This window comes from Canis lupus, chromosome 21 (assembly GCF_003254725.2).
Source record: "Canis lupus dingo isolate Sandy chromosome 21, ASM325472v2, whole genome shotgun sequence".
NCBI classification, from domain to species: domain Eukaryota; kingdom Metazoa; phylum Chordata; class Mammalia; order Carnivora; family Canidae; genus Canis; species Canis lupus.
In genome coordinates, this window is record NC_064263.1 from 5,007,560 (window position 1) to 5,035,106 (window position 27,547).

Sequence of the window (27,547 nt, forward strand, 5' to 3'; positions counted from 1 at the left end):
TTTCACATGGACTCCCCCTGCCCCAGCCCAGTGCCTTGCCCAGGCGCTACAGTCAGGTAGCGTCTGCCGGCAGCTTCCCTTGAAGTGGGCAGGCACCAAGGAAGGGGCTGTTTCCCAGGCCATTGTCCTAGGAAGTACCTTGTCTTCAACCACTCCTGGCGATAGGGCATCAAACCTGAAAGTTCTGATTAAGTTTTTGGCCGGGAGTTCTTCCTCAGAGGCACAGACACACCCCATCCCAGAGGGAGTATCCCTTGAATCATTGGCTGTCAGTGCCAGTGGTGGTCAGGTGACTGCCTGCCGGTGCCCACATCTCCCGTAGCTTCTGGGCCAGTGGCCCTGGGCTGGAAGGTGGAGCCCTGCCCCGCAGCGCAACAGGCCGCCTCCATTTCTGCCGTCCGTGGGGCCCTGGAGGTTCTGTGTCAGCTTGTAGCCCAGCTCCAGTTTGCCCAGACCCTAATGAAAGTCAGCAACAGGAAACGGCCACGCGAGTCTCAAAGTACGCAAAAGCCCAAAGGAGAGGAGGGCACCTCGTCATGCTGTTTCATCCCTGACTACAGTTAACCTGTAGGGTCACGTTAGAGCTTCAAGGCCTGACTTCCCTTCCCTACCACCTGTTCCGTGGCCACCTCTCCCTGGAATCCCCTAGGAGAGCAGTGGGAGATTGTTCTGTGAAAGAGAGCTGCTGAGGTGAATGGGAGTGGGGGTTCAGGGCGGGGGCGGGGAGGGAATCACTCGAACGGAGAGAAGAATGAGGTTTGTATGTATGTGTGTGTCACTGGCATCTGCAGCCAAAAGTATCTAAATGCCTTGATTGTCCTCAGTAAACTTACAATCTGTCTGCAAGTCTCCCAATAATACTGCTTTGTGTGCTTCACAGTCTCCTGGTAAGTGTTTCTGGGGATGATACAGGGAACGAGGCACCCAGCCTTTTTCAGTGGAGAAGAATGATCTCTGACCTGGGTGCCAAGACTGGAGGTGGCACTCACATCCCAGCCCCTGCAAGGAAGGTGGCATGTCTGCTCATGACAATGTTCTTGAGATTTTTTTGCTTTGCTCCAACATGGAAAGCAAATGAGGCTGGAGTGGGTAGGGGAGCTCTGGAATGTGAAATGAAACCAACCTCAGAGGTTACTGTCACTTTACCATAGTGATAGCCACACCGGGAGGAAGTGAAAAGACGGTGTCCTGCCTTTCCCGACTGAAGGCTTACAATGTGGCTGTTGTACCACTCCTGTTCTAAAAGAGAATCTGAACCCTCCTAGTCACCAGCCACCTCCTAAAACACTGCCTCGGAGGAGACCCCAAGCACAGTGATGAGGAGAGGTCGGTGTGAGTTGGGACTGAAAAGAAGAGTTGATTTCTGGTGGTTGCTTTTCATTGAAAACGTGTGGCATTGCAGAGGTTCACCCGCCACTCTGGGTTTGGTTATTGGAAATTCCCTTCTCCTTTTTAGCTTCTAAATTTGGAGCTTTGTTACTCAGCATGGTACTCAGAGGTGGTGATGCAAGTACTGTATTAACCTGATAACATTGTGTTTGAGGGAGGCCTGGGCATTTGGGAGTGATTCATCTAGCCCTTTAGATCTGCAGGTCCCACTTCTTGCGGGCTCCTCTTGTTTTCAGAAACACAATTTAAAGGGGCCTTTGTGCAGAAATGAGTGTCAGAATTCTTAATTTCATTGCTGTGTCCGTAACCAGATTTATTTCTGCTGGGTGTTTTGAATGTAGCACTTTAATAGTTAAGTCACATGCCATAAAGCTCCTTTGGAGAGAGGGAGAGGGAATACTGATCATCTAAAATCAGATAGTCACTGTGTCCTCAGATGAACGCTCTGGATGCTGCATACCTGCCCGTACAACACCTTGTATGTATCAGTAGTATTTGAATGTGGATGGAAGGAGAACTTCTGGTCTGTGGGATAGCATTGACTTGAGGGCTATTATACCACAAGAAATATATAATGTCTGAGTTTTTTTGATAGGCTAAGTTTCAAGAAGAATGCAAGAGTAACTTCCAAGCCAGTTCTAATTCTCTCCACATTGAGAGCCTAATTCTGCAGCCCTTACTCAGCCAATTTCTTCGTTTCAAGTTCAAGGGAAGTACCATTGCTACAGCAACTGCAGGAACAGGGCCTTTCAGAGGGTCTGGATTATAGGGCTTTGAGCAGATCTGCATTTCTAACCACTTGGAGCAGGCTTTAGGTACTAAATCATTTTCTAGTGAAGTATGTTTGAATCTTTGAATGAACTGTGAAACTGAATAATTGCTGGTCCATGGAACAGTAAGGTTTAGAGCTTCTGCGGTTCATTATTAATCTTTCCCTTTTGCCTGAGACAAGCTCTTTTTTCTATTGCATAGACTGTGTTGCTAGGATGGATAGATAAGTGGTTCCAAGTCATCTTTTGGCTTTAAAGATTATCTTTTCTCTAATGTAGTGTGGAGGAAAGAAAGCAGATCAGACCAGGAGTCCGCATGCTCGATTCTGTGCCTGCTTGATCACTAACCAGCTGGGTGACCTAGGACAAGTTACTTAGCAGTCATCTGTAAAACAGGGAGGACAATATTGCTGTCCTAGCTTGTTGAGAGAAGCAAATGAATGTGTGTTTCGGAACAGGCTTCAGGAAATATAAAGCACTACAGAAATGCAAAGCATTACCACTAGTATTACTAATAATAAACTACTAAGCAACGAATCATAATACCAGTTTTTCCAGGGATTAAAAGTATACTTAAGCTTTCAGTTGTCTGTTTTAAATGGTGAAATGGCTTTTATTGTAAATAGTGGGATTGGTATTTCAAACTGAGTGCTGCCAAGATAAGACTGAATTATCAGTGTACTTAAGTGTTCCTGAAGGTCCCAGGAAATCCTAGTTAAAATGTGCAGTGTTGTGAAAGTGTTTGGGATCTTTGCGTGCATGTCCTTTACGGGCCTCTGCATGGACCAGAGCAGATTTGGAAAGGTGTGTCCACCAGAGCGTCTAAGGAATATTAGAAAAGTCGTTTGCACAAATGGCATGGGAAAGTTAAATATTTTGTCAACAATAGTCTAAAATGTTAATTGTTAGCTTAAGAAAGTCAAACAAGTTAAATCATTGCTAGAGTTCTCTGGTTATTTTTAACTGATAATAATCAAGTTTCCAATTGACAATTCATAATCTGAGAGCTCTAAGTGGGGGGTTGAGAACAGAAACAGTTCATTGGCCAGATCTGGGTGTCTGTAGCTGTCTACATGATAAATATCCTCCCCAGAACAGTGATAGGAGTGTTTACATTATTTATATATGCAGCCATCATTTCCTTAAGAACTGACCTATTTTTGTTCTGTTTTCCAGAACAAAGTAATAACGGGAGAGTTCTTATCTCTCCAGGACCTTCCTACCACTTCTTTCAAGTAAATATAAGATCCCACAAAGGCAAAAGAGTTCAAGTGGAGAGAGAAGTTGGTATATAATCCTTTATCAAAAATGGGCAGAAAGCTGGCTTTGATGGCAGGGGCTGTTATGTCAACCAAGATGCCCTGCTTGTCTGGGTCAGTGTTTGTTTATGGAAGGCATTTGTGTGCTTTGAAATAATGTCCTCATTAGGTGATGTTTTTCAAACCTTAGTGTTCTAAACCTTAAGGTTTAATATTGTGTGGCTTCCCTATGCCTGTAAACCTTTCCTAAGGACCAAGAAAAACATGGGTTTCAGATGTTCTAAGATATAATAATTAAATATGATTAAAAGAGCGGCTATGATTAGCTGTTCTTGTTTTTAATTGTTGTTGTATGTATTTGCTTTTAGTGCTGCTATTTAATCTCGAAAAGCCTGGATGGAAATTAAAAAACAAAACATCAGTTCTGCCATGCATGGCAAGTAAGCTATCCTGAATGAATTCTACTACTTCCCTGTTCTTTAATCCAGGCCTCTATATGTCCAGGACTTCCATAGGCTGGATCATGTTTAATGAAAACAGTTCCAAATTCTTTCTTCATTTTCATTCTGATTTCCCTCATGCTCAAACAGGCTCTGTGGGAGAATATCGAGAAATATGGCTAAAGTCTCTGCTCGCTCCCCAGGCCACTGGGCACATCAAGACCACTTGGATAAAGGAACAGTGCAAGTACTAACTAGGTAGGATGGACCAAAACTGATGTAGAAAATCAGAAGAAAAAAAGGAATAAATATTTAGTGAGCCCTAGATGTATCAGGCACTTTTATGTTTTATATAATACCTTAAAAAACATACACACACAAACCTGGTGAATGAGCAACATTTGCCCCACTTCTCAAATAAGGAGGCTGAGGCTTTAGTGAAATAGCAAATGGAGGAATGTAGCACATAGATTTTATCTGTTGACCAGTAGTCAGATCCCACTTCACACCTACTATCTTTATGAACTAGAAATAATCTTATTCTTCTTGGGCATCGGTACCTTCACCTGGAAAACAGAGCCAGTGTTCCTTAGCAGAACAGTCAGCACAGAGCCCGGCACACGGTAGATGCTCAAAACGTTGAGTCCTGTCAGGAGTTGGTAGGAGAGAGCATGAAAGCTGGCTCAGGGAGAGCTTTGTGTGGGTCCCCAGTGGGGCCTCGGAAGAGGGTGCGTGTGGAAACGTGGGTGGGAGTGGCTAGGTGCAGATGGGTATGAGCATCAGGTGTGGGACAGAGTGGAGCCTGCCTGGCAGCACTGGGTGTAAGTAGTGAGGTTGATCCACTGCCCGGAGGGGCCAAAGCTCTGGCCAGAGTACATCAGTAACCCTGGAAAATGGTAGAGTGAGGAAAGCTCAAAGGAGTCAGCATCTCTGAAGCAATAATAATTCTTCATACACTTGAGAACAAGTATTACACTTCTCCTCCAGCAGCCTCTTCTCAGAGCACATTGCCTAGGTGTTCTGTATCACCTATCCTCAAGTCCCTTGAGCTGCTTAATGCCTTGCTGTTTACACACTTCCCTTATTCCTGGTGAATTATATACAACATGACATGGCCTTTGGCTCAGGAAGGAGATGGGTTTAAGAGCATGCTAGCTAGACACAGGAGAGAAGCTAAAAGAAGCAGTACTGAGGACACAAACCTCTCTTCCTGGCTGGCCAGGCCTTCCAGGGCCAGTAAGAATTGCCCTGGGGCAAAAGTGTGTTCTCTTGATGTATAAACTTATCTTTCTGACAGATGAGTTTACTTATTTACAAAACTTGGAAAAAGTCTTTTCATTTAAGAAAAAAATTGTGAGCAGAAAGTAATGTGAAGCTGTGGTTCCAGATAACCTTTGAGATCTTGCTTGCTTGCTTGCTTTTTAAATGCAGATGTCTTCCATATCTTTGACTTGCCCTGAGGTTCAGTGGGATATCTTTTCCCCTATTTGGTCCATGTCTGCATGGCACGGGGAAGGTACCCTATGGAATAGATGGCAGAGGAGAAAAACCAATACTTTATGATTGAAGGCATGATGTTGGGATGCGGACCATAGTGAATGGGGCCCCTATCTATAGCTGCCAGCTTCGACCCTTTTCTACACGTATCTAAGGAGCAGATGAGAAAGAATCAAAGCTGTTCCATTTCCTTATAGAGGGGATGAAAAGAGATGTTCACATATTCTCCACAAGTCTTAAAGAAGGCTAGAGAGTTGGGTCCTACCACAGTGCTGAAGGAATGACTAGGAAATGGGCAAATAGCAGTATTTACATGCACTGTGTTCTCCATGGGTCTTAATAATTTTAGCAGAAGTCCTGAAATTTTATATCAGATTGTGGACGTGGGTGCTTTATAGAGTTTGGAAATTATCTGTTAATTTGATAAAGAATTGTTGTGCAGTAATTCTCTGCCATGAAAGTTCATGTATCCAGGGTCAGCAATTTGATACAGCCTTTGCCCTCTTTGTATTTACAGCTAAGAAATGTGTGGGTAGGGTTGGAAATAGAATTGTGAAAGTTCACTTAAGGAGGCAAGGGGGCAATGTTAAGAGCCTGGGATCAGAGGTGAGACGACCTGGTTTCAGATCACAACTCTACCACTTGGTTAAGTTAATTAAACTCTCCTGCCTCAGTTTCCTCAGCTATAAAATGGAATGATATTAATAGAACTACTTCGGATTGTTGATTAAATGAGATTATTGCCTGACACCTAATAGAGGCTCAATAAAATTTCACTGTTGTTGTTATTGTGAAAAGTGACATACCTGAGTCAGATTCATGTTTTTTTCCAGTTCAGGATTCCATCTTCAGAATGTATCAGAGATATTTTGTGGGGGCATGGCCTTTCTCTTTAATATTAATTAAAATGGTTAGTGATGGATGCCATTTCATCCAGTTTCCTGAAATAATTTAAAATGGAGATGTCATCTGGGATAGATTTACATTTCCCTGGCATGGGTTTTAATAGGGTTCTTCTTGAGAACAGGGTCAATTAATATCCCTTCCATTCCTGGGATTCTAGGACCTCTGATCTAGAACTTAACTAGAGTGTTTATTTGACTTCTTCTGGAATAGAGGCCAGGTTTCCATTCAGTTGCCTAGCAAGTGTGGGATGTAGGCTTTGTGGGTAAATGAGAAATTTAAACCGTTTATTGAGAGTTTGGAATCATTAGAACTGATTAGTCCAAATTTACCAATTTAACTGAATTATTAATTCAGACTGATGAAGAATTCTTAAGTGAATCTGGTCACAGAGTCACAAGGAGTTAGAAGTTCCCTGCTGTGGAGATTTAAAATTATGCTTTTGAAAGCCAGGTCCCTGGCTCAAGTCACTACGGAATCAGTTAACTCACTGCAACCTCAAATGAACAGCAACAGGACTTTGTCCTCTTCCCAACCTGGACCTGGAACATGTGGAAAATTTCGTGCCTCGATGTGGTTCTTAGCTTAAAATCTCTTCTTTGCTCGGTACCTCCTAAAGGTTGATTCTGTAAGAAACATGAGGAAAATATTGCCGAGGCTTCAAAGTAATTTTTGTTGAGGATAATTCTTAATCAAAAGCATGATGTTTTGTTGAAGGTGACAGGTTAAGAATAGGAATTGTCTTGTTGGGTGGATGATGTCTGGGCAAGGATGGATTTATTGGTTCTAATTCAGAACAAAGAATATAGTCAAATTTTTTTTGTTAGTGTGTTTATTCCCCATCATTTACACTTAATTCCCATCTTCCTCTTGAAGTGTAATATTCTTAGGAAATGTAGAGTCAACTTATGTTGGGTTTCTTTTGTTTTATATTATTTTACCAGGGTTCTTGCTTCCTGAGTCGTCATGGCAGGTTCGTATGTTGATAGGAAATCATTCACATCATGGTTTTACAAATCCTCTTCCATCAGAAATGTGGCTCAGTTTTATTTGTGGGCCTTTCCCAGCAACACTGGTAACTGTCACCCACCTGAAGTCCAACACCTGGAATCCTCATTGTACGACAATGTTCTCTTCAGGTGGTTCTGCTGGATTTGAATGGAAAGTTAATTACATGCCTGGGTTTGGTTTTGTTTGTTTTGGTTTTCTCCTTTTCTGAAAATTTACTTCAGGCAAAAGTTTGCAACAACTTCTAATAATGTACCAGGAATCTTTGGGGTACACAGGATAATCTCTTAAAGCCGTGGTAACCAGAGTGGAAAGGAGTGGCTTAATAGAATACAGAATGTACCTGTACTGTGTCTTTGGAATGATGATTACCATACTTAAGAATGTACACTGCTCATCTCTGGAGGTCTCTGGAGTCTAGATTACGTAAAAATAAAAGCATTCTCTGGCTAAGCAGGTGAGAAACTTAGTTTTTTATTGGTACTGTTTTTCACCTAAGTGGACCAATACTCACTAAACCAGCTAAGGCTTGCACATCTGATTGCCACACTGCACTATGTAATTTCAGACAACAAAAGCATATGCTAGTGGTGTTATCCCATTTGGTTGTTTCACAGAAGTGTTGAAAAAGTACAAAGTACAGACCAAAGAGTAAACAGGAAGAGCAGCGGTCCTCCTGACAGAAACAGCAGGCGGAGGCAATAGTTCAGTGAAGTTTGCGCCCAAGTCCTGTAGCCACTGCACCAGAGAGACCTTCCTTTTCTCGCTTAGATTCTTTGCATGGGGATCTGTTTGCAGGCTCAGTCCCCCGGAGAGAGATTCTGAACTGTCTTTGTGCTAAATTAAACATTAGTTTTCTCCTTGGGAACTTGATCTTCCATAGACAGGCAACAATATCTTTCTGAGAGAGTTCCCAGCTAACCATTTCCCTCAGGAAGAGAGCAGCTCAGGAGCCTTTTCACCTCCACTGTCTGCTTAGCTGGTGTAAGTGTGTGTTGCATAGGAATTGTTGTGCACAACAACAATAGTTCTCCTAACTAGGTCTGGAAGCCCTTAGAGCAAGGACTTGTACTCTAATCCTTGGTATAATGCTGGAGGACCCAAGCTGGCTTAGCATGTAATAAATGCAAATGGTCAGGGCAGCACCCAGGTCATGGAAGATTGTGAAGGCAAAATCTTGCAGGAGCAAAGGAGTTTCCTTTGCTCACTGCCTCCCAAATCCTGCAGCCACAGCAATGAAAGGGAGGATGCTAAATACAAGCCTTCTCATCTGTGGTCATTCCTCATCTCCATCCTGCCCAGCTCCCAAGAGAGCCAGTTCATACTGATCTGAAAATAGGATGTTATTCTATCAATGTATAGGGTAGCATAAGCCTTTAGAGAGAAAACAGACCAAATTCTTTATTCACAGATGAGAAAATTAAAGCCTATTTAAAAGAGTAGTAGAGGCTGGACAAGAACCCAAGTTTACTATTCTAGGTTATAAAGAGCTGTCCTTTTATTAAGGACTTTTTTTTTTTTAAGATCTATTTAGTTATTTGAGAAAGAGAGAGAGCATGTGTGGTGGGGGGAGGAGTACAGGGAGAGGGGGAGAGAGAGTCTCAAGCAGACTCCCCGCTGAGCACAGGGGGCTCCATCTGGGGCTTGATCTCACCACCCTGAGATCATGACACTGAGATCACAACTTGATCTGAAGCCAAGAGTCAGACACTTAACCGACTGTGCTCACCAAGGTGCCCTTTATTAAGAACCTTTTTACAAATCTATAAAAACAATAGGGGCAATTTGGGAATTTCTGTTAACATATTGGTAGTGGAAAAAGCAGGGAGTTTAGAGCCTACTAGATTGTCTTCTAATGATCACAGTGATTCCCTCCTACATGCCCCTTCATAATGTGACTTTACTACTCCTCTCATTGAAAACTAGATGCCATCGCTGCCCCCCTTCCAAATCTTGAATGGCCTTGTGACTTGTTTTAACCAGTAGAATGTGACAGAAATGACACTGTGCTACTTGTGAGAATGAACTTTAAGAAGCCCTCCTTGACTCAACATTTGTTAAGAGGGAGAGCCTTATGTTAAGTGTTCTTACCACAAATAATAGTAAAATAATGAAGAGGTCAGGAGAAAAGTTTGGGAGGCGATAGATATGGTTATGGCCTTGATGGTGGTGACCATTTCAGGGGTGTACACTTACCCCATACTTACAGAGTTGTATATATTAAATATGCATAGCACTTTATGTGTCAACCATACCTCAGTAAGGCAGTTAAAAAAAAAAAAAAGAATCTTTTTGGAGCACTAGACCACCACACAGAGGACTTTGTGTAGCCAGCTAAAGAATGAGTGTCCACATGCAGAGGACCAAGGCACTCCTGTTCCTGACCAGCAGCAGCTGCCAACACAAGAATGAGGCCCCCTTGGGCCAGCCAGTCCTCTGACGTGGTGTAGCCCCATGAGTGAGTGAGCCCAGGTGAAATCAGCAGAGGAACCATCTAGCTGGCCCAGAGAATCAAGGGAAATAGCACATCAAAGTTTGCAGCTAGAAGGTTTTTGGGGTGGTTTGTAACTTGGCAAAGGTCAACTGAATCGGAGCTGGAAAACCTTAGCAGGGGCGATGGCTCCCCCTTTTGAGCTGCATTCCCCCTGCACTGGGTTACTTAACATCTCTGAGACTCATTTTCTGCTTTTTACGGTGATAGAAACTGTCTGGAAGGTTGCAAGGATTAAATGAGATAATACATGGGAGTACCTTGCATATGGCCTAGCACACGGTTGAGTTCAGGAACATTAGTTTCCTTGCTTTCTCCTCTGTCACTGAGCTCTAATTTGAGCCCTCCTTCCTTTGTCATCTTTGTCACTCTCACTTAGTGTGCATCGACATTCTTCTAGGCTCCCCCAGCTCACCGTTCCTCTGAACAGCAATTTATTTTCTCCCTCCTGGATGATGGCCTGGTGCTGTCATTCCTCCTAACTACCAAATTTCCAGCATTCTTGTTACGCTCCAGAGAACACATCTGCCTTCGGTAGTCTACCCTTAAAATAGAAAAGGGTTAACCTCATAAAGATGTCACTCCCCTTGTACTGCGATGCTGCCCTTGGGAGATTCAAACAGCATAGCAAATATAGATGGGCAATGTAATTGCATTCGATCTTCTAGGTCACAGAAGACTTTGCAACCTACAACAGCGTACAGGGGGGAAAGTAAGCATGTTCCATCTTGAAGAGCAGTGTTTCGGGACTCTTTTCTTCTTCTCTTCTCCTCCTCCTCCTCCTTCTTCTTCTTTTGGTTGCACATTGTTCTGAGTCCCTCATTTTTTTTCCATCTTCTACTTCAACAATAAGTGAATAAACAAAGAGGAAGGTGATATAGTGACACTATATTCTACTTAATATACTTATTAGTGATATGGTGCCAGAGTACTGGCCCAGGAATTGGATGTTGAAGGTCCCTAGTGATACTAACTAGTAGGGCAACTGAGTCAAGTCCTTTTACCTCCTTGGTACTTGCTCTCCTTCTTGGAAAAATCATAAAGGCCACCTGGAACGAGTGGCTTCTATCACCTCACAGGCGCTCCCGTTGGGTGGATATCCTTTGAATAAGTTCCCTGGTATTTCACTTTGGTTTTTCACTTTTCAGGCTGCCCTTCAATGTATCTGTTAGGAAGAACTGAGAGAAGGAAAGGTGGCAAGAGGGAGGAGGTTTTGTTTTCTAAAGGAAATGCTAATGAGGAGGGTCTGAAGTAATCTTGGGAGCAAGGTCCAGTTGTGGCAAAGGGCGAGCGCCCAGCCCTATTAATTGCTTAACGCTCTTCCTGGGCGTCATGAACAGATCACTGCATATCTGACCCTGTTTGTTGGAGTTTAGGGCTCCAGGATGAAAAACACAGTTGTAGGCCTAGAGTTTGGCTCATTAACTTTATTTTGAGAGGAAGTACTGGTTTTGTCTGCCCAGATTATCCCAGCTACCCGTGGAACATTTCTGGGGGCGAAGGAGATCCCCAAATGAGTACCCCTGTGAAATAATTCATGAAATCTAAAATGTGAAACAAAAAGGAAAATATTCTTACAGAGCCTGCCTTCCTTAGGAATTGACTAATCTGACTCTCTCTCTCTCTCTCTCTCTCTCTCTCTCTCTCTCGTATACACACGATTGGAAAGCACAGATTAATGTATGGGATTTTATATGTGTCACCACTTCATTTTAAAAATATGTTTCTGCTTTAAAGAGGAACTACAAAAGAGAGTCACCGAGAAATTGGTCTGGGGGAGGGGAATTCAATCCACTGCCTCATTTTTTTTTCTTCTTATCACTAAAACCCTAAGCAGAGAGTGTAATCACCTATTTCCCAGGGGCAGCCATAAGCCCTTAAAACTCAGATCTGTTTAGGGATTTAATAGAACTGGAAAAAAGGAATGTACAGGATCTGCTCCAAACAAATCCACCGAGGAAAATTTACCCAACCAAATACTAAATCTAGAGGATTTCTTTGATAGCATAATTCCCACCCTGCCTAGCTCTTGATCTAGTTAGAGCATAGCTCTGCATATTGCATCTTTATAATTTGTAGACTCTCAGATCTGTGGATCCCAACTTGGACTCCACGCCAGTCCAGTGCTTTTTTTTTGTTTTTTTTGTTTTTTTCCACAAAACAAGATGTAACTAGCAGGAAGCCAAGAGGGTCATTTGGTTGGGGCTGTCGTTTCATTTTGTTTCCAAGGGTACTCAGCTTCATTATCTGTTAGACTGCAGCCTTAGAGATGACTTTTTCCTACTAACTTTAAACTCCCTAGTTTTTCTAGGGACCCAGATCCCCAACACATGTGTGCATGCACACACCCCTCCCCATATACGTTTTTTTTTTTTACCATGATTGTTAACAAATTGGTTACACGGGTGACTTAGCTAGAATGAAGAAATACCTTAAAGAGTATGGGAAAGAAGATCAGTTTTTAAGGAAATTGCTCCAGAAGACAAGAGTATGCCAAATTGCAGAAACTAGGAAAGAGAACATTGTATCACAGTAGTTAAGTGTTGAGTGACAAGGCACCTCCATTCTGGTCCAAGTTTTACTGCTAAACTAACAGAATGACCTTTTGGCCTGTCAAAAGGCCAAAAGCCCCTCCTTTGCTTGTTAGTTTCCCCATCTGCAACCCAAAAATGTATTCCACAGCACATTGCTTGGCTGGATTGTTCTTGGCATATAGGATTCAGCTCAAATATCACCTGCTTGGAGAGACCTCCCTGGCTACCCTAACTCATGTACACACATGATTGATCAAATCGCTTTCTCTTTCCTCCTTTCCTATTACTACAAAGGTGTTGTCTTCATAACTTTTATCACTATCTGAATTTATGTCACTTCCTTGTTTAGTGGGTGCATTTCCTATCCTCCCCTCCAGGAACGTTAGCCTCTTGAAACCGGGAAGCTTGTCAGTCTTGTTCACTACACGTGTCTTAGGCCCTAGCAGTTTCTGGAGCATTTTGGGTCCACAGTAAATATTTGTTGAGCGAATGACCAGATCAATGGCTTTTAAACAAGAGATGTCTTATGAGTCTTTCAGGAATGAAGGTACCAAAGAGAGGTGAAAGAACATGCAATGGGCCTCCAAAGGACCCACCTCCTGTTTGATTATGCATTATATATATATATAAAACACCAAGTTTTTAATCATACTAAGGTATATACATATATATACACATATGTGTGTGTATATATATATATATATATATATATATATATATATATATTTTTTTTTTTTTTTTTTTTTTTACTTATTCAGGTCATTTATTAAGAGCAAAAGCCGGGCCGTCCCATCTATGTGATATTGCAACATGAAAAATCACATACATACTAAGGAGACCCCACAGGACTGAGAGCCTTTCAATAGTATAGAGCCATAGATTACAAAATTAAAATACAAATGATCCCCCAAATTTGGCAGGAAACGAGTACAGTATGAGGAGGGTTAGAATGGAAGGGCACTTGCTTTTTGATAAGGCAGTTACAAAATGGAAAACAAACCCACATCCCAAAAACATTCTGATGGGCATAATGGATAGCAGACACGTGAAACCGGGGTCCCGTACAACCCTCTGTCACTGGCATATCTATAGGTATATGTATAGAAATGCCGTTTTTTTTCTTTAAAGATTTTATTTATTTATTCATGGGAGACACAGAGAGAGAGGCAGAGACATAGGCAGAGGGAGAAACAGTCTCCCTGTAGGGAGCCCGATGCAGGACTCGATCCCAGGACCCAAGGATCACGACCTGAGCCAAAGGCAGACGACGCTCAACCACTGAGCCACCCAGGTGCCCCAGGTATAGATACGCCTTAATGTGATTAAAAACATGATTCCATTGCTACAACCATTTGAAAGACGCAAGAGCATGATAATCATTTCAGATTTTTCCCAGATTGAAACTCTAAAGCCCAGCCTCTCATCAGTAACAAACATCCACATAAGGGTAAGGATGATGGAGTAGAGGTTGCATACTGAGTGACTGCTATACGCTGGGTCCTGTGTTAGTCCTTTGTGCCACATGGGAGAGACCAAGTTCTTATTTGGTGGAGTTTATATTTTAAAGAGGGTGGGGTGAGGGAGGACGTGTATAAAACAAACAACACAATGAGATAAATGCAACTAGTGATACAGCACACACCTCTTTGTTCTTTAAAGCAGCTGATTGGATATTGATTTGGATTAAATTAAACAGAAGCAGATCTGGGAAATGCTTCAGGAAGTAGAAAGTGATAAGCATAAACAAACAACTACCCTTGGAGTAGGAGATGGGCTTCTTTGCCAGGTCCTGGACCACCGCCTGCACAGTGATCTCCCCTGTCCAGGCGGTGTGTGGCTTTCCTCTGTGCAGAATGCTGGTTCCCATGCTCCTAGGGAGGAAGGTGGTCATACCAGCATCTTCTGTGCCTCGGAACTCTTGTGATCATTTCCTTAGAAGTCACTGAGATTTGAGAGTTAAAGAAAAACTACTGACAGGCACCCTTTGAGGAAAAGAAGAATATTGCCCTCCTTAGCAAGAGAAAACAAATAGGAAATTAACATTGGGACCAAAAGGAAGTAGAGGCATAGTAGGTTCTCAGGAGGAAGGTTAGAACAGTAACTGGTCTTTGCAATTATTATAATAATATCCCCCTACCTGAACACAACCAATATTGCCCACACAGAAACCCTGTGCTATAAATAAGGCAAATGCATGGGGGCGCCTGGGTGGCTCAGTTGGTTAAGTGTCCAATTCTTGATTTTGGCTGAGGTCATGATCTGAAGATCATGAGCTCAAGCCCCCTGTTGGGCTCAGTGCTGAGTGGGGAGCCTATGTAGGGTTCTCTCTAGCACTCTGCCACTTCCCCCTCTAAAACAATAAATAAATAAATAAGGCAAGTGCAGCTTTTTAAAATTTTGCGTATGAGAGACAGAGAAGTTGAGAAATGCTAATATCTTACTTTTGAATAACAAATTTGCAGTTTACAAAGTATGGACACACATATCCAGTTGTTCTCTGGGGTATTATTATGCCCAGTTTAGAGACTGGTAAGGGACTCAAACTGGCCGGCACTAACTCTGCAAGTGAGCAAACATTACCCTCCTGATCCATGGGACTGTCTGTCCGGGGCGCACAGCTTTCAAAGTTGAGGGATCAAGTCCCAAATACATCACTGAATTTACATCTAAGATGAGGACATTTTATGTCCTGCACTTCCAGAAGCATACCCACACATAATTTGAAGCAATGACTCTCCTAGAAAGAATGGCAATCATGAATGGAATGAGGATGTCAGACACCCGGGGCACATCAAATCTACAATAAGAGAGGCTGAAAAGGGGGAGTCATGTTTTGTTTTGTTTTTTTCTTTTTAAAAATCAATTTGTAAGAAGCCAAGTCAAGGTGAAAGAACTGTTTTAAATTTGTGAAAGCCCACACTTTGCTACCCATGTTTCTTGTGGATCAAGTGAGCCACCTCATAGGTCTGGAGAGGGAGGGTTACAAGGTTGTTATGAATAGAAACTTGATCTGAATCAGAGAAGCAGATTTGTCTCTGTAACCAAGATTGGTCTAAGTTTTTCTCTGTGCTGTTGCTTACTTTGGAATGAATATCTTTGATGGAACTTAAGGGAGAGACCTACAGCTCTTTGCTGAAAAGTGATTTCGAATCTATTCAGATCCAGGTTGAATCTGTTTTTCATGCTGATGGGTGTTTTCTCATTACCTGGAGAAAGTGCAAGAGTTCATAATTGATGGCATTTTCCTTCAAAGTGGAGATGTACCTTATTTATCCTCGTATTTCTAGGGGACAGTAATGCCAGATATGTAGTAAGCAAGCATTTTACCAATGTTTGTTGAAATTAAACTGTGGTGAGCATGAATTTTTAAAGGATCCCAATCCTTTACATTTTTCTGACTAAATGTACCTTACACCTGATGTGAAACACTGACCTTGAAGATTTCCTTTTGGTTCAGGGTTTGTTTTGTTTTGTTTTGTTTTTAAAACACCTTCATTAAGTATTTACTCTGTCAGGTACTCTTCTAAGTGTTTTTAGAATATTAACTCATGTGTCCTCACAATCACATGGTGAACTAGGTACAATCTTATTTCCATTTGACAGATGAGGAAGGAACGTGCCCAGATCACTCAGCCACGAATGGTAGAGGCAGTATTTGAACAGAGTGGGATGTTGCCACCTCCCGTGTGTTTAGTTATAGTCTCCTACTGCGTATAGAAGGTCATTACACAGATAATCTCAGACTCCAGCTCACACACAACCCAGGCCTCAGTTTGGAAGCCTATGTGCAGCAAGACATTTGAAAATCAGTAGTGAGTAAAACTAAGTCATTGGGGATTTTGTTTTTGTTTTTAAATACTTTATTCAGGGCAGCCCCGGTGGCGCAGTGGTTTAGCGCCGCCTGCAGCCCAGGGTGTGATCCTGGAGACCGGGGATCGAGTCCCACATTAGGCTCCCTGCATGGTGCCTGCTTCTCCCTCTGTCTGGGCTCTGCCTCTCTCTCTAGCTGTGTCTCTATGAATAAATAAATAAAATCTTTTTAAAAAAATAAATAAATACTTTATTCATTTATTTGATGGGGAGAGAGAGAGAACAAGCAGGGGGAGAGGGAGAAGCAAGCTCCCTGTTCAGTGGGATTGAGAGATGACAAGAGGCTCCATCCCAGGACCCCAGGATCATGACCTGAGCTAAAAGCAGACAGACGCTCAACCACTGAGCCAGCCAGGCACCCCAAGCTGACTCATTGCTGGAGGTGCAGATGAAATTCAGAATGAATGCCTAGGGGCTACAGATTACTCTTTGAGACCGTTTCCAGGCTCTTGTTTTTTTCAAGAGGTGGAACACACTTGAATATGTAGAATCTGTGAGTGACAAATAGGTTTTGACTTGCATGGAAGCAGAGGTTGGTAGTAACCACGCGGAGAGCTATGAGGAGGATTATATGAGGTGATATCCAAGCTTGGTGGGAAGGGGGCCATGGTGGCTCATTATTGTTAACTGCCATGGGCAGAGAGAAGGCAACATGGCTGACAAGTCCCTGGAATGGATTCTTCAGGATCAGGAACCCAGATCTGGAGGGTCTTAAATATAGATTTCTGATGAAATGTCAACTCTTCCCATGGAGGAAAATGTCAGTTTTCCATGGAGGAATGCTCAAGTGGTATCTAATGATACCCCTTTATAAAGTCAGGTTTAAATAGGTTAAATAAATTGTAACTTTAGGCTCTAAGTGCCTTGAAGATGGGTAAGCTCCTTGAAGGCATTAGAACCTCTGTTCTCTTGGGATGTCTGGGTGGCTCAGCGGTTGAGCATCTGACTTTGGCTCAGGGTCCCGGGATCGAGTCCTGCATCGGGCTCCCTGCATGGAGCCTGCTTTTCCCTCTGCCTGTGTCTCTGCCTCTCTGTCTCTCTCATGAATGAATAATAAAATATTCTAAAAGAAGAAAAAAGAGAAACTGCTTTCTGTGAGAGCTCAGGGAAGGCGACTGAGTTTGTTTTTTTTTTCAGTATTGTATAAAGTGCAGTGCGAACTTGGCTTCATTCCCTCCCTGACTTGACCCGGATGGCCCCTGAGCCCCTTTCCTGTAGAAGTCCTGCAGCTACCATCACTCATGATCAGTGCCCTGAGGAAGGTCCATTTCTGGGAGAAGCAGAGACAGCGACAGCAGGGAAATGGGAAAGTGACACCCCAAGCAGGAGACCGCCAGAGCTTTCTTTTGGGGAATCAAATTCTGCCACAGCTGCCTCTGAAAACAGAAAAGCTTAACAGCCGTGTATTGCGGTCTGATGTCCAAGCTCCCCTTTAGGCACCCAGACTAGAGAAGCGAGTAAGACAAGTTCTGTGCTCTCTTAGGAAATGCTTTCTTATCAGTAGCTTCCTTCTCCCTGGCAGGTAATGACATGACATCTTGAGTATGGGAACCCTCTGAATTGAATGCGGAGTTTTGTGTGATGGCATCTGTGCTTATTCAGTGTGGGCAGACTCCACCGTTGGTCAGGTTCTCCGAGGGCCAAAGGACCTGAGGGTGAGGCTCATGGGGCTGAGAAGAAGAATCCACCAAAATGAGGCCAGTGCAATCACTCCACACAGAGTGGCCAGTCTTAAGACATCCCAGAATTTCCTCTTTTTGTATGACTGTTCATTCTAGGATCGGGAATCCTAGGAGAAAGCACACATGGGTTTCTTCATGCCTCACATACTTCCTTCACCTTGGGCTGTTGTTGTCTATTTTGTTATCTACCTGAACATTTTTCCTCTTTTCTAAAAAGCAAGCAGCCCCGCAGCAGCAGCTGAGCTTTTTTTTTTTTTTTTTTTTTTTAAGATTTTATTTATTCATGACAGACACACACAGAGGCAGAGACACAGGCAGAGGGAGAAGCAGGCTCCACCCAGGGAGCCTGTGGGACTGGATCCCTGGTCTCAAGATCACGCCCCCGGCTGAAGGCAGCGCTAAACTGCTGGGCCACCAGGGCTGCCCAGCAGCTGAGCTCTTTGTGTTCTGTTTTGCACTTGAGTTTTGAGTCAGTCCAGCAAAATCTGTTAACTTTGTTTTTCAGTGACCCCCCCACCCCCATCTTGAGGTTCCTCTCCTCCCACCTTGACCTCAAACTCCAAATTTATGTCCCTGTGTCATTGTGAGGAACATCTTGGTGAAAAGGCTGGAGCTGAATTGGAGCTTCGTCTTGGGGATTTTCATAGTAACACTGACTCTTTATTATTAGCTGTACACTCCGGACTGCTAGAGTTCGTATTTTGGCAGTGGTCCATCAAACACCCTATTCTTAAGAGCCTTTCACTTAGTCGTAAACATGTGCTGGGACTGGGGCTCACTTTCTTTATTGATATTTACCAAAAGCAGTTTAACTGTTGAAAAGTTGTTATTAAAAAAAAAAAAAGAAGCTCAGACTTCAGGACTATTTTTCCACTCATCTAACTCAAAACTATGCTTGATCTAAAAAAAGTTAATTTGGCATTTAGTGGCTTAATTTGATGGTCCAGTCATCCTGGTAATTTGAGGGGAAGAAGAGATGTAACTGCTAGGTCATTTTACTTTGATAGATAGATGCCTATCAAACACTTGTGGAGGGGATGGCTGCTACACATAACTTACATGATCGACCAGAACGACTAAGGAGAACAGTCCAGTATACTGAGGAAATTGTTCCTGCCCTTGACGTTTTCTCTATTTAGAATAAAAGTGTTCTATAGACACATCTACTGGACACTCTACATTTTGGAGACTTTCCTAGTTCCATTATGAGGATGCAAATAATATCCCAAATTCTCACTGGCTTCTAGATACATAGATGTATTCAGAAATTTGGTGAAGGAAAGATGATCACAAATATGGCTGTTTCTTTGATCTCTGGGAGGAATTTGGGCAAGTATAACAACATACATACTAATCTTTTGAGGAGATGGTGACTTACAGCCATAAAGCAGGAGCCTCAAGAATTTAAATGTTCAAAACTTTGATATTTTTCTCCTGTGATTTAAGATTCTAAAAGTTTCACTATTCAGGTGGCTGAACAGAGCTGCTCTGGGGGCTGTGGTGATACTCTAAGTAATGCTTTTCATAATGACCCCCTTCCATTGAGTGTATCTCATTGTTAGTTTTGTGGTAGGGCATTAATTGACAGGTGGCATTCACCAATCAGTATAACAAGGAGTTAATTCCATTTTATTCCATTTCCCCCTGTTGAGATGTAGGTATTTCATAGAGATATCCGAACTCACAATGACCATTTGATGGAAAAACATCATGCCATGAAATCATCTCGCCTGCTTTGCATGTCTCTTATCTCCCTGGGCCATCCTAGGAAGCTCCCTGTAGCTTCTGTGGGATGAGCTGGAGATTCCTACTGATGAATGTTCCTTGCACAACTTTTTGAGTGAGGTACCACTCTGGGCACTTTGCCTATTCAGAAAAATCTCAACTGGCTCTGTCTCAGGGCTACCCTTCTAGGCATATATTATTATATGCTTATTGACTTCGTATTGCTTATTCAATTTGAAATGTATCTAATTGTTTTATGAGTTGTATTTCCTCCAGTATTGAATGTAAGTGCCTAAAAAGTTTTTAAAAATCAAAATTAATTTATTGTCAGCAAGAAGATTTTTCCTAAAAAATCATAATAATATTTCTTCCCTCTCTTGGGGGAGATGGATACTGTTCCCTACCTGGACCTTTTTCAGAATAACACAACTATAATGCATCTGTGCCCTACTGTAGTTACATATGTGCATAACTGTTCAGTGAGTAGCAAGGAAGAGGCCATAGTATATCAGAAGGAAGAACACATATTTATGTTTTCAGAAAGGAGGGAGAAGAATTTGCAGATTTGAGCTCTTGGAATTTCCTGTAAAAATTTTTTATTACGGTTTTTGTTCAAAAGTCAGATGCCAGTTGCCATGTTAATAAGATGATGAGAGTAGATAATTGTATTATCTGTTGATGCATAACAAATGCCAAAGCATAGCACTGAAAACAGTATACGTTTCTTACCTCACACAGTTTTTAAGGGTTAGGAATTCAGAAAGGTTAGCTCAGGGCCTCTCATTAGATTGTACTCAAATCATTGGCGGGGACTGAAGTCACTTCAAGATTTGAGTGGGGATGGAGGATCTGCTTCCAAGTTCATTCACATGGTTGTGGGCAGCACTCCGTTGGCTATTGGCCAGAGGCCTTAGTTCCTCACCACTGTGGCCTGTCCTTAGGCTGCTTAGGTATTCAGGTCACAGCAGCTAGAGTCCTCCAGAGGCAGTGATCCAAGAGAGTGAGAACCAGTATAGAAGCCCAGGTACCATCTCCCCTACTGTGATTTTGAGGAAGGTTATACCACTGACTATTCTAAAATTAGGCCATCCATTCATGTTCCCTGTATTTATGGAGCATCAAAGATATACCAGGCACTGTTCTAGGCACTTAGGATACATCAGGAAATAAAACAAAGATCCTCACTCTCATGAGTCTTGTATTCTGTTTTATATTTTGCTTTTCATGTCGCAAATGCTATGGGTCAGGGGGCTGGGGTAAGTAAATGGACCTCAAACCGTTGTTTCATGTTGACTTGCATTTGACTAACTTCAGCAAGAAACCCGGAGAGCTCTTCTCCTTGTCTGCAGGAATAAGGGGAGGCTTTTTGAAAGCTGTGTAAACAATACAGTCTCTCCAGTGATTACATTCTTCTGTTAACTGTCTTAAATGATTACTTCTCTGTCTTTGATAGCTAAGTGAGGAAGTAAAGTCCATTACTTAAGAATTAAGGGAAGTAAAGTCCATTACTTAAGAATTAAGGTTGGGGAGTCAGACTCTCCTGGATTTGAGTCAGAACTCTCCTTTCCTGCTGTGTTACCTGGAGCATGTTTGTGTGACTCTTCTGAGTCTCACTTTTGTCCTCTGTACAATGGTGATAACAGTGGCACCTATCTTGAAGTCATAAGCAATAAATGACCTAAGGCACTTATCATAGGATTTGCTTACCTAGATACCCCTTGATTTTACCTGCCTTTTCTTCTTTCTGACTGCATCTAACTGACCCTTACCAAAAGTGCTACCAGAAATGACCCCCTAGTTCCACCCAAACTAAACCATCCAAGATAGCAGGAGGTGTAGTCATGTAACTCCCAGAGTATCTTTCCAGCCCCCCTTCTTCGCCAGAGCTGTGGCTGCCACCAGTGTGTGTATGAAGCGGGAAGAATAACTCAATCTGGGGTTCACAACTTGTGTGGAAGCCTTTATCATCAGGAATTTATCATTTAGATATGTAGAACTGCTTTCAGTATCTACCTGATGGTTTCCTACTGATGCTGTTTCTGTTGCAATATTTTGCTAAGTCATCTGTCAGCACAGTGGCCTGGAGAGGAAAGACGCATGTGCTCTGGGGTTTCTGTCCTCGCCAATCATTGATCCCAGACACCTGAGCCAGAAAGGCCCCGGATTTTCCCCAGTCCAGCACTGAGCAGGCAGCTGCTTCCTGCCAAGGAGGTGCCTGCCTTCTTGAGGCTGGGAAGCTGTGGCCTGGCTCTCAGTTCCTCTCTCATCTTCCTTCCTGGAGTGGTACCATTAGAGAAATTGGCAGTGAGAGGGAAGGGATCCTCGTAACTGCCAGCCCCAGAAAGAACATACACACTGAGCCAGGGGTATGTGTTGGTGGAGAGTGGTGCAGTATATTTTTGTGAGGATACCTGGTAGTTTGGAGCTCTGTGCATTACTATATATATATACCCTCCTAATTTCCCCTTGCTTCCATTGGACAGGAAGTGTGTGAAAGGATGACATACAATCCCTCGAATCATTGGAAGACATGAACAAATGTGACCAATTTCCAGGCAGTCAAGGGCTGTGGATTAGTTAAGAGGAAAAGCATTCTAAAGACACAAGGGTGGAGAGGGCCAGGGAGGAAGGAACAGATGCTTTGAAGCCAAGCAATCCTGAATTTGAATCCTGGCTGTAACATTGTTGGCTCTGTGACCTCAAATGATGGTATTTTTTTAAACCCATCTGGCCTGTTCATATAGAGGATGGAATAATATACCAGTCTGTGAGATGCATAGAACACTTGGAACAATTAAAGAAACAAGCAAAAAACTTAGATCCCAGGAAACATTTCTTTTCCTCTTAACAATTTTCTACATTAATCAAGTTAACACATCACATTGTTTTTGTTAAGAGAATATAGTTGCAGCTTCTGGGGCTTTGGTTCTCAAACATTACTGTATATAGTATTCACTGGGGAGTGTGTGAAATTGCTGGGCTCCACCGACAGAAATTCAGAAGCTCTGGCATTTGGAGATTTCTTTTCTTTCTTTTCTTTTCTTTTCTTTTCTTTTCTTTTCTTTTCTTTTCTTTTCTTTTCTTTTCTTTTCTTTTCTTTCTTTCTTTTCTTTTCTTTCTTTTCTTTCTTTCTTTTCTTTTCTTTCTTTTCTTTTCTTTCTTTTCTTTTCTTTTCTTTTCTTTTCTTTTCTTTTCTTTTCTTTTCTTTTCTTTTCTAACAAGCTTTAATTCACTTGTATTTTTCTTGTATAAAACTATGTGGTAGCCACAGCTGGAGCCTGGGTCCTCTGCACGGAGACTCTGATGTGGGTTTTTACAAGATGGTCAGTGAATTCCTGATAGGGAGACTTGGTGAACACAATCTCTTTCCAGAGATCAGGGGTGAGATAGCTGTAGGTCTTGGAGATGGCATCAAAAGTAGCCTTGGCAAAGTTCCCCAGGGTGGCAGTGCAGCCCCTGACCTAAGTGTAGCAGTCGTCAATACCAGCCATCATCATTAGCTTCTTGGGCACAGGGGTTAAGACAGTGCCAGTGCCTCTGGGGGCAGGGATGAGACGCACCAGCACAGAGCCACAGCGGCCAGTCACCTTGCATGGGACAGTGTGGGGCTTGCCGATCTTGTTCCCCCAGTAGCCTCACCGCACGGGGACGATGGAAAGCGTGGCCAGGATGATGGCCCCACGGATGGCAGTGGCTACCTCCTTGGAGCACTTGACGCCCAGACTGACATGTCCATTGTAATCTCTGATGGCCACAGATGCCTTGAACCTGGTCCGCTGGCCAGCACGGGTCTGCTTTTGAACGGGCATGATTTTCAAAACCTCATCCTTGAGGGATGCCCCCAAGAAGTCAATGATCTCAGATTCCTTGTTGGGCAGAGAAAAGAGATAGATCTCCAGGGACTTGATCTTCATGTCCTTGACTAGGTGGCCCAGCTTGGTGACGGGGATCCGCTCCTGGGCTTCCGCCTTGCCTCCGTGAGCTGCGCGGCCTCGGCCCCGGCCCGGCCCTGGATGCCGCTGCCGAAGCCTCCGCAGAAGCCTCCGCAGAAGCCGCCGCAGGAGCCGCCCCGGCCTCCCATTCCCGGGCCTCTGGGCCCTGCCGCAGCACCCGTGTCATCTGCCATTGGCTGTTCTCGCTAAGAAAAAGCGCGTTTGGGGATTTCTATAGAAGATTCTCGGGTTACTTTTGGAGACACAGACTCGGGGGTAACTCCAAGTCTTGGAAAGTTTTGAAATCATCTTGGCTCAAACAGTTTAGGCCTTTGTGGAGGTCAGATATGAAACACCACCTTCGAGGGACGCCTGAGTGGCTCAGCGGTTAAGCATCTGCCTTTGGCTCACGACGTGACTCCATCTGGGGATCGAGTCCCACATGGGGCTCCCTGCGTGGAGCCTGCTTCTCCCTCTGTCTGTGTCTCTGCCTCTGTGTCTCTCGTGAATAAATAAATAAAATCTTAAAAAGAAAGACAGAAAGAAACACCACTTTAGAGATTTGAAGATACTGAACTGTAGCTGCTTTAGGACTATTGGTGTGCTCCCACCACCTTCTAGAGCGCCTTCTGGTGCAGAGATGTGCAGCAGTGCACCTTGCACTATGTGGCGAATCTGCCGACTTGGTGTGTGAGCTGGTTGGAGCAATGATGGAACTGTAGCTATCCGAGAACAATCATCCATGTGCTCCCATGTGCCTTCTGGGTGCTTTAGAAGACACTAAAGCAGAGCTCTGCAGCGGGGCGCCTTCCTCTCCGTGGCGAATCTGCTGACCTCACGTGTGAGCTGGCTGGGGCAGTGCGGGCACTACATGGGACCTCAAGCAGGAACGGGACGAGGATAACTGTGGAATGCAGCACAGGCCGAAGGACAAGTACAACCAGAGGGCTTGGGAAGATAATGAATGCCAAGACGCTGAGTGCTGAACTCTGAAGTGATGGTGCCCGCCCCCTGGCTCGGGGGTGGGGGGGTGGGGAGGGCAAGGCTTGGAGCCCCGGAGGCAGAGGAGTTGTCTGTCCCTCCAACCTTCAGGGTCTGTTGGGTTAATTTTTAATTCCACCTCAAGACAAAGCTTGAATCCCTTATGTGGTTACTGCCTTGGCCCAGGTCGGTGCCCCCCTTCCCTCCACTGACACGACAGCGCCGAACCCGCCTTCCTTTTGGTACCTGCTGAGTACAGCAGCAGACGTTGCCTTCCCGCTACACAAAATTGTTCCCACCACACCCCTGCCTCAAGCTTAAGTGGCCTCCTGTTGCATTTAAAATCCCAACTCGTTGGCATCTGTAAGTCCTGCGCGTGCTGTTTCCTGCTCCACGGTTCAGGCCTCCATGGCCTTGCTGACTGTCCTCCTGCCGGTGTGTGGAGCAGCGGATTCCCCAGCTGAGTCAGTGCCTTTCCTTCCAGAGCCCTCTATCATGTGATTTCTCTAAGTCGTCCCCTGGCTGGGTCCTGCCTAATTTTTACATCTCAACTTAAACGACAGCCTGACTGACCACCTCTTCCAGAGAGGTTTCTCACCTACTATTCTGTATTTTTCCCCCTCCCTTTTTTTACTTATTACAATTTGCGTTGCCTCCATTTATTTACCCACTTTCTGCCCATTTTGCTCTCCTCTTCATCCGTGTACCCATGGCACCCACCTGAGCATTTGGGCACACGGTTGCTCGTTGAGTGAGTGAACAAGTACTGTGATGTCCTGTGTTCCACAGGATAGGGGATGAAGAAGTGGCAGGAATAGCTGCTTGTTTTCCAAACAAACTCATCCTTCTAGAATATTACTTGGAAGGAAATTGCAGGAGTGTGCAACAAGTGACTCACTCGCCCAAATTGAAATTCAAAGAACCAGAGGTCCTTCCATTCTTTTTTTGGGGCCTCATATTGCCCAGGTGAGAGCCAAGCTGTGTCCATGTGCTAGAACACTAGTACTTCACAGTTTACTGGTGCTTTTGGCTGCCTTAATGGCTCACATATATAACTGCTGGTCTGACTATTGGGAGGAAATAAGGTCTGGAGCTGGGTTGTATGAAACTAAAGTTTGCAGGGCCACAGAGTTTCTCACGGCCGGCCCCATAGTGCATGCTGTCAGGACGAGATGCACAGCTCAGCTCAGCTTGACAGGGAGCTTTGAGCCAGATATCCTCAGGGATATGCCTGATGGCTTGCTTTTCTCTTGAGCCTCCAGGGTACCAGGAAGCAGGAGAGTGAGTCATCCTGACCTGTTAGAGCAGGTGAGTGAATGTTATATGAAGACAAAGCAAGAGCATGAAAACGTTTTTATTTCAAAGAGACAAAATCTAGGAGCATGGAAGCCATTCACAAGATCCTATGTAGAAGGACTAATTTAAATTTAAAGTTTGAAAGAGATAGCATTAGAATAAGTAAAAGATAGTTCTACTTTACATAATAAATAATAAGCTTATGGGAAATCTAATCCCAAGAGGTGGTAGGCTGAATGAAGATGTGTGAATTAAATTAGATGAAAGATGAATATATTTATTTATATTCATATATATTATATATTACATTAAATTAGATGAAACATGAATATATTTATATATAAATATATATTTATATAAACCTTATATATATGCATGTATAAATATATATGAAGTGAAACACAAATGAATATATAAGCATATAAATAATCATAATGGGTTACTAGGGAGTGTTTGGGGCTGTCATTTCCAAGCTTTGCAGTTTATAACAAGGACAACCATAGTTTTCCATGGAACATTCCTTGGTACTATTTTGCCCCTTTTCCTTTCAATAAATGTTTATCCAGCACCTTCTGTACGTATGGTGGCATGCCACGACCAGGATCAGATGTTGCCAGTTTTCCTGAGGGGGCCAAGTCTGTCTGGTTGAGAACTTCCTTTATAGTATACCTGGTAGATGGAGGAAAGCAGCCTAGGTTGCTGAAAATAGATTAGGGATCCCATACCATGTATTTCGGAAGCTTCCTAGTGCCTGTGTACTCTTGATAGAACATCTAGAGTTGGCACCTGCTGTTTGAAGTAGGACACGTTTGGTCCTTTAAACTGTAAGAACTCAGTTTCTCACTGGTTGCCGTGACACCTGCTTCCAGCTCAAATTGCTGATTTCTGGCCTCTAGTCTGGATGTCAGGGGCCACACCCGCCCCTGCTGCTCCTCTGGCTACTTCCCCTTGTGGATCCTACTGTGCCAAATATTTATTCTGGGCACAAAATGAGCCTATGTTATCTTCTAAACAGAATAATGAAATGGTAGTTGACATGGGGCAAGAATTTGGGAGGCATCTTGGGAAACGGAGAAGAAGGTTGAAATAATCTGCCCACTGCTCTGTGTCCCTGTGTTTTAGGTTATCTTAGCAGGAGTTGAAACAAAGAGAAGGTGGTGACAGTGCCACTGTGCAGAGTGCTCATTATGCCCTCTTAGATACGGCGCTGGTCACCAACCCATGGGAAGGATGCTGTCATTGTCTGGGAGTGGGTGAGGCTTCAGGAAAAAATCTGTGGTATGAGGAAATGTTAAACAAACTAGTCGTGTTTTTATTAGGAAAGAGGGGGATAGCAAGATGACATAAAAAGGATTCCAAACTATCACTCAGAGTTACAGGTGTTGTCTTTGAAATGATCCAGAAAGACTGTGCTGGGCCTAGCAGGCCACACGCTCTAACAGGCAGCTGCATGGCCTGGCCAGGGGGCCCTGGGCTACTGGGTCACCTCTGACTCTGTCCTCTTCTGTGGCATTCATTTTCGTCTTTCAAGCTCGTCAGCAAGGGCAAAGCTGAGCAAGATCTCCTCTGCAGAACTGGTTCCAGAAGTGTCCTTTCTTCATAAAGTTCTGCTTCAGTTTGCCTCAAGTTTTTCCTTTTGCTTTTCATATCCTACCACCACCCCCAAAGACCACACTGTGGGGAGAGACAAGCAAGTTAAGAAATAGTAAAACTGGGTGAATTGCTAAGTACTCCTAATCAGAGTGTGTTTTCAGGGTATACAGATCACCT

General features: G+C 43.5%; 1 protein-coding gene, 1 long non-coding RNA gene and 1 pseudogene across 3 annotated transcripts in view; 1 reads left to right on the plus strand and 2 right to left on the minus strand.

Moving 5' to 3' along the window:
- MAML2 (mastermind like transcriptional coactivator 2) overlaps positions 1-27,547 on the plus strand; it is a 343,007-nt gene that overhangs the window by 1,091 nt on the left and 314,369 nt on the right. The window lies entirely within an intron of this gene.
- On the minus strand, positions 6,618-12,496 carry LOC112641979 (uncharacterized). The gene is made up of 2 exons (XR_003124916.3): positions 7,200-12,496; positions 6,618-6,884 (listed from the first exon to the last, which is right to left on the minus strand). It is a non-coding gene; the product is annotated as an uncharacterized LOC112641979 (long non-coding RNA).
- LOC112641976 (40S ribosomal protein S2-like) lies at positions 22,718-23,976 on the minus strand (annotated as a pseudogene).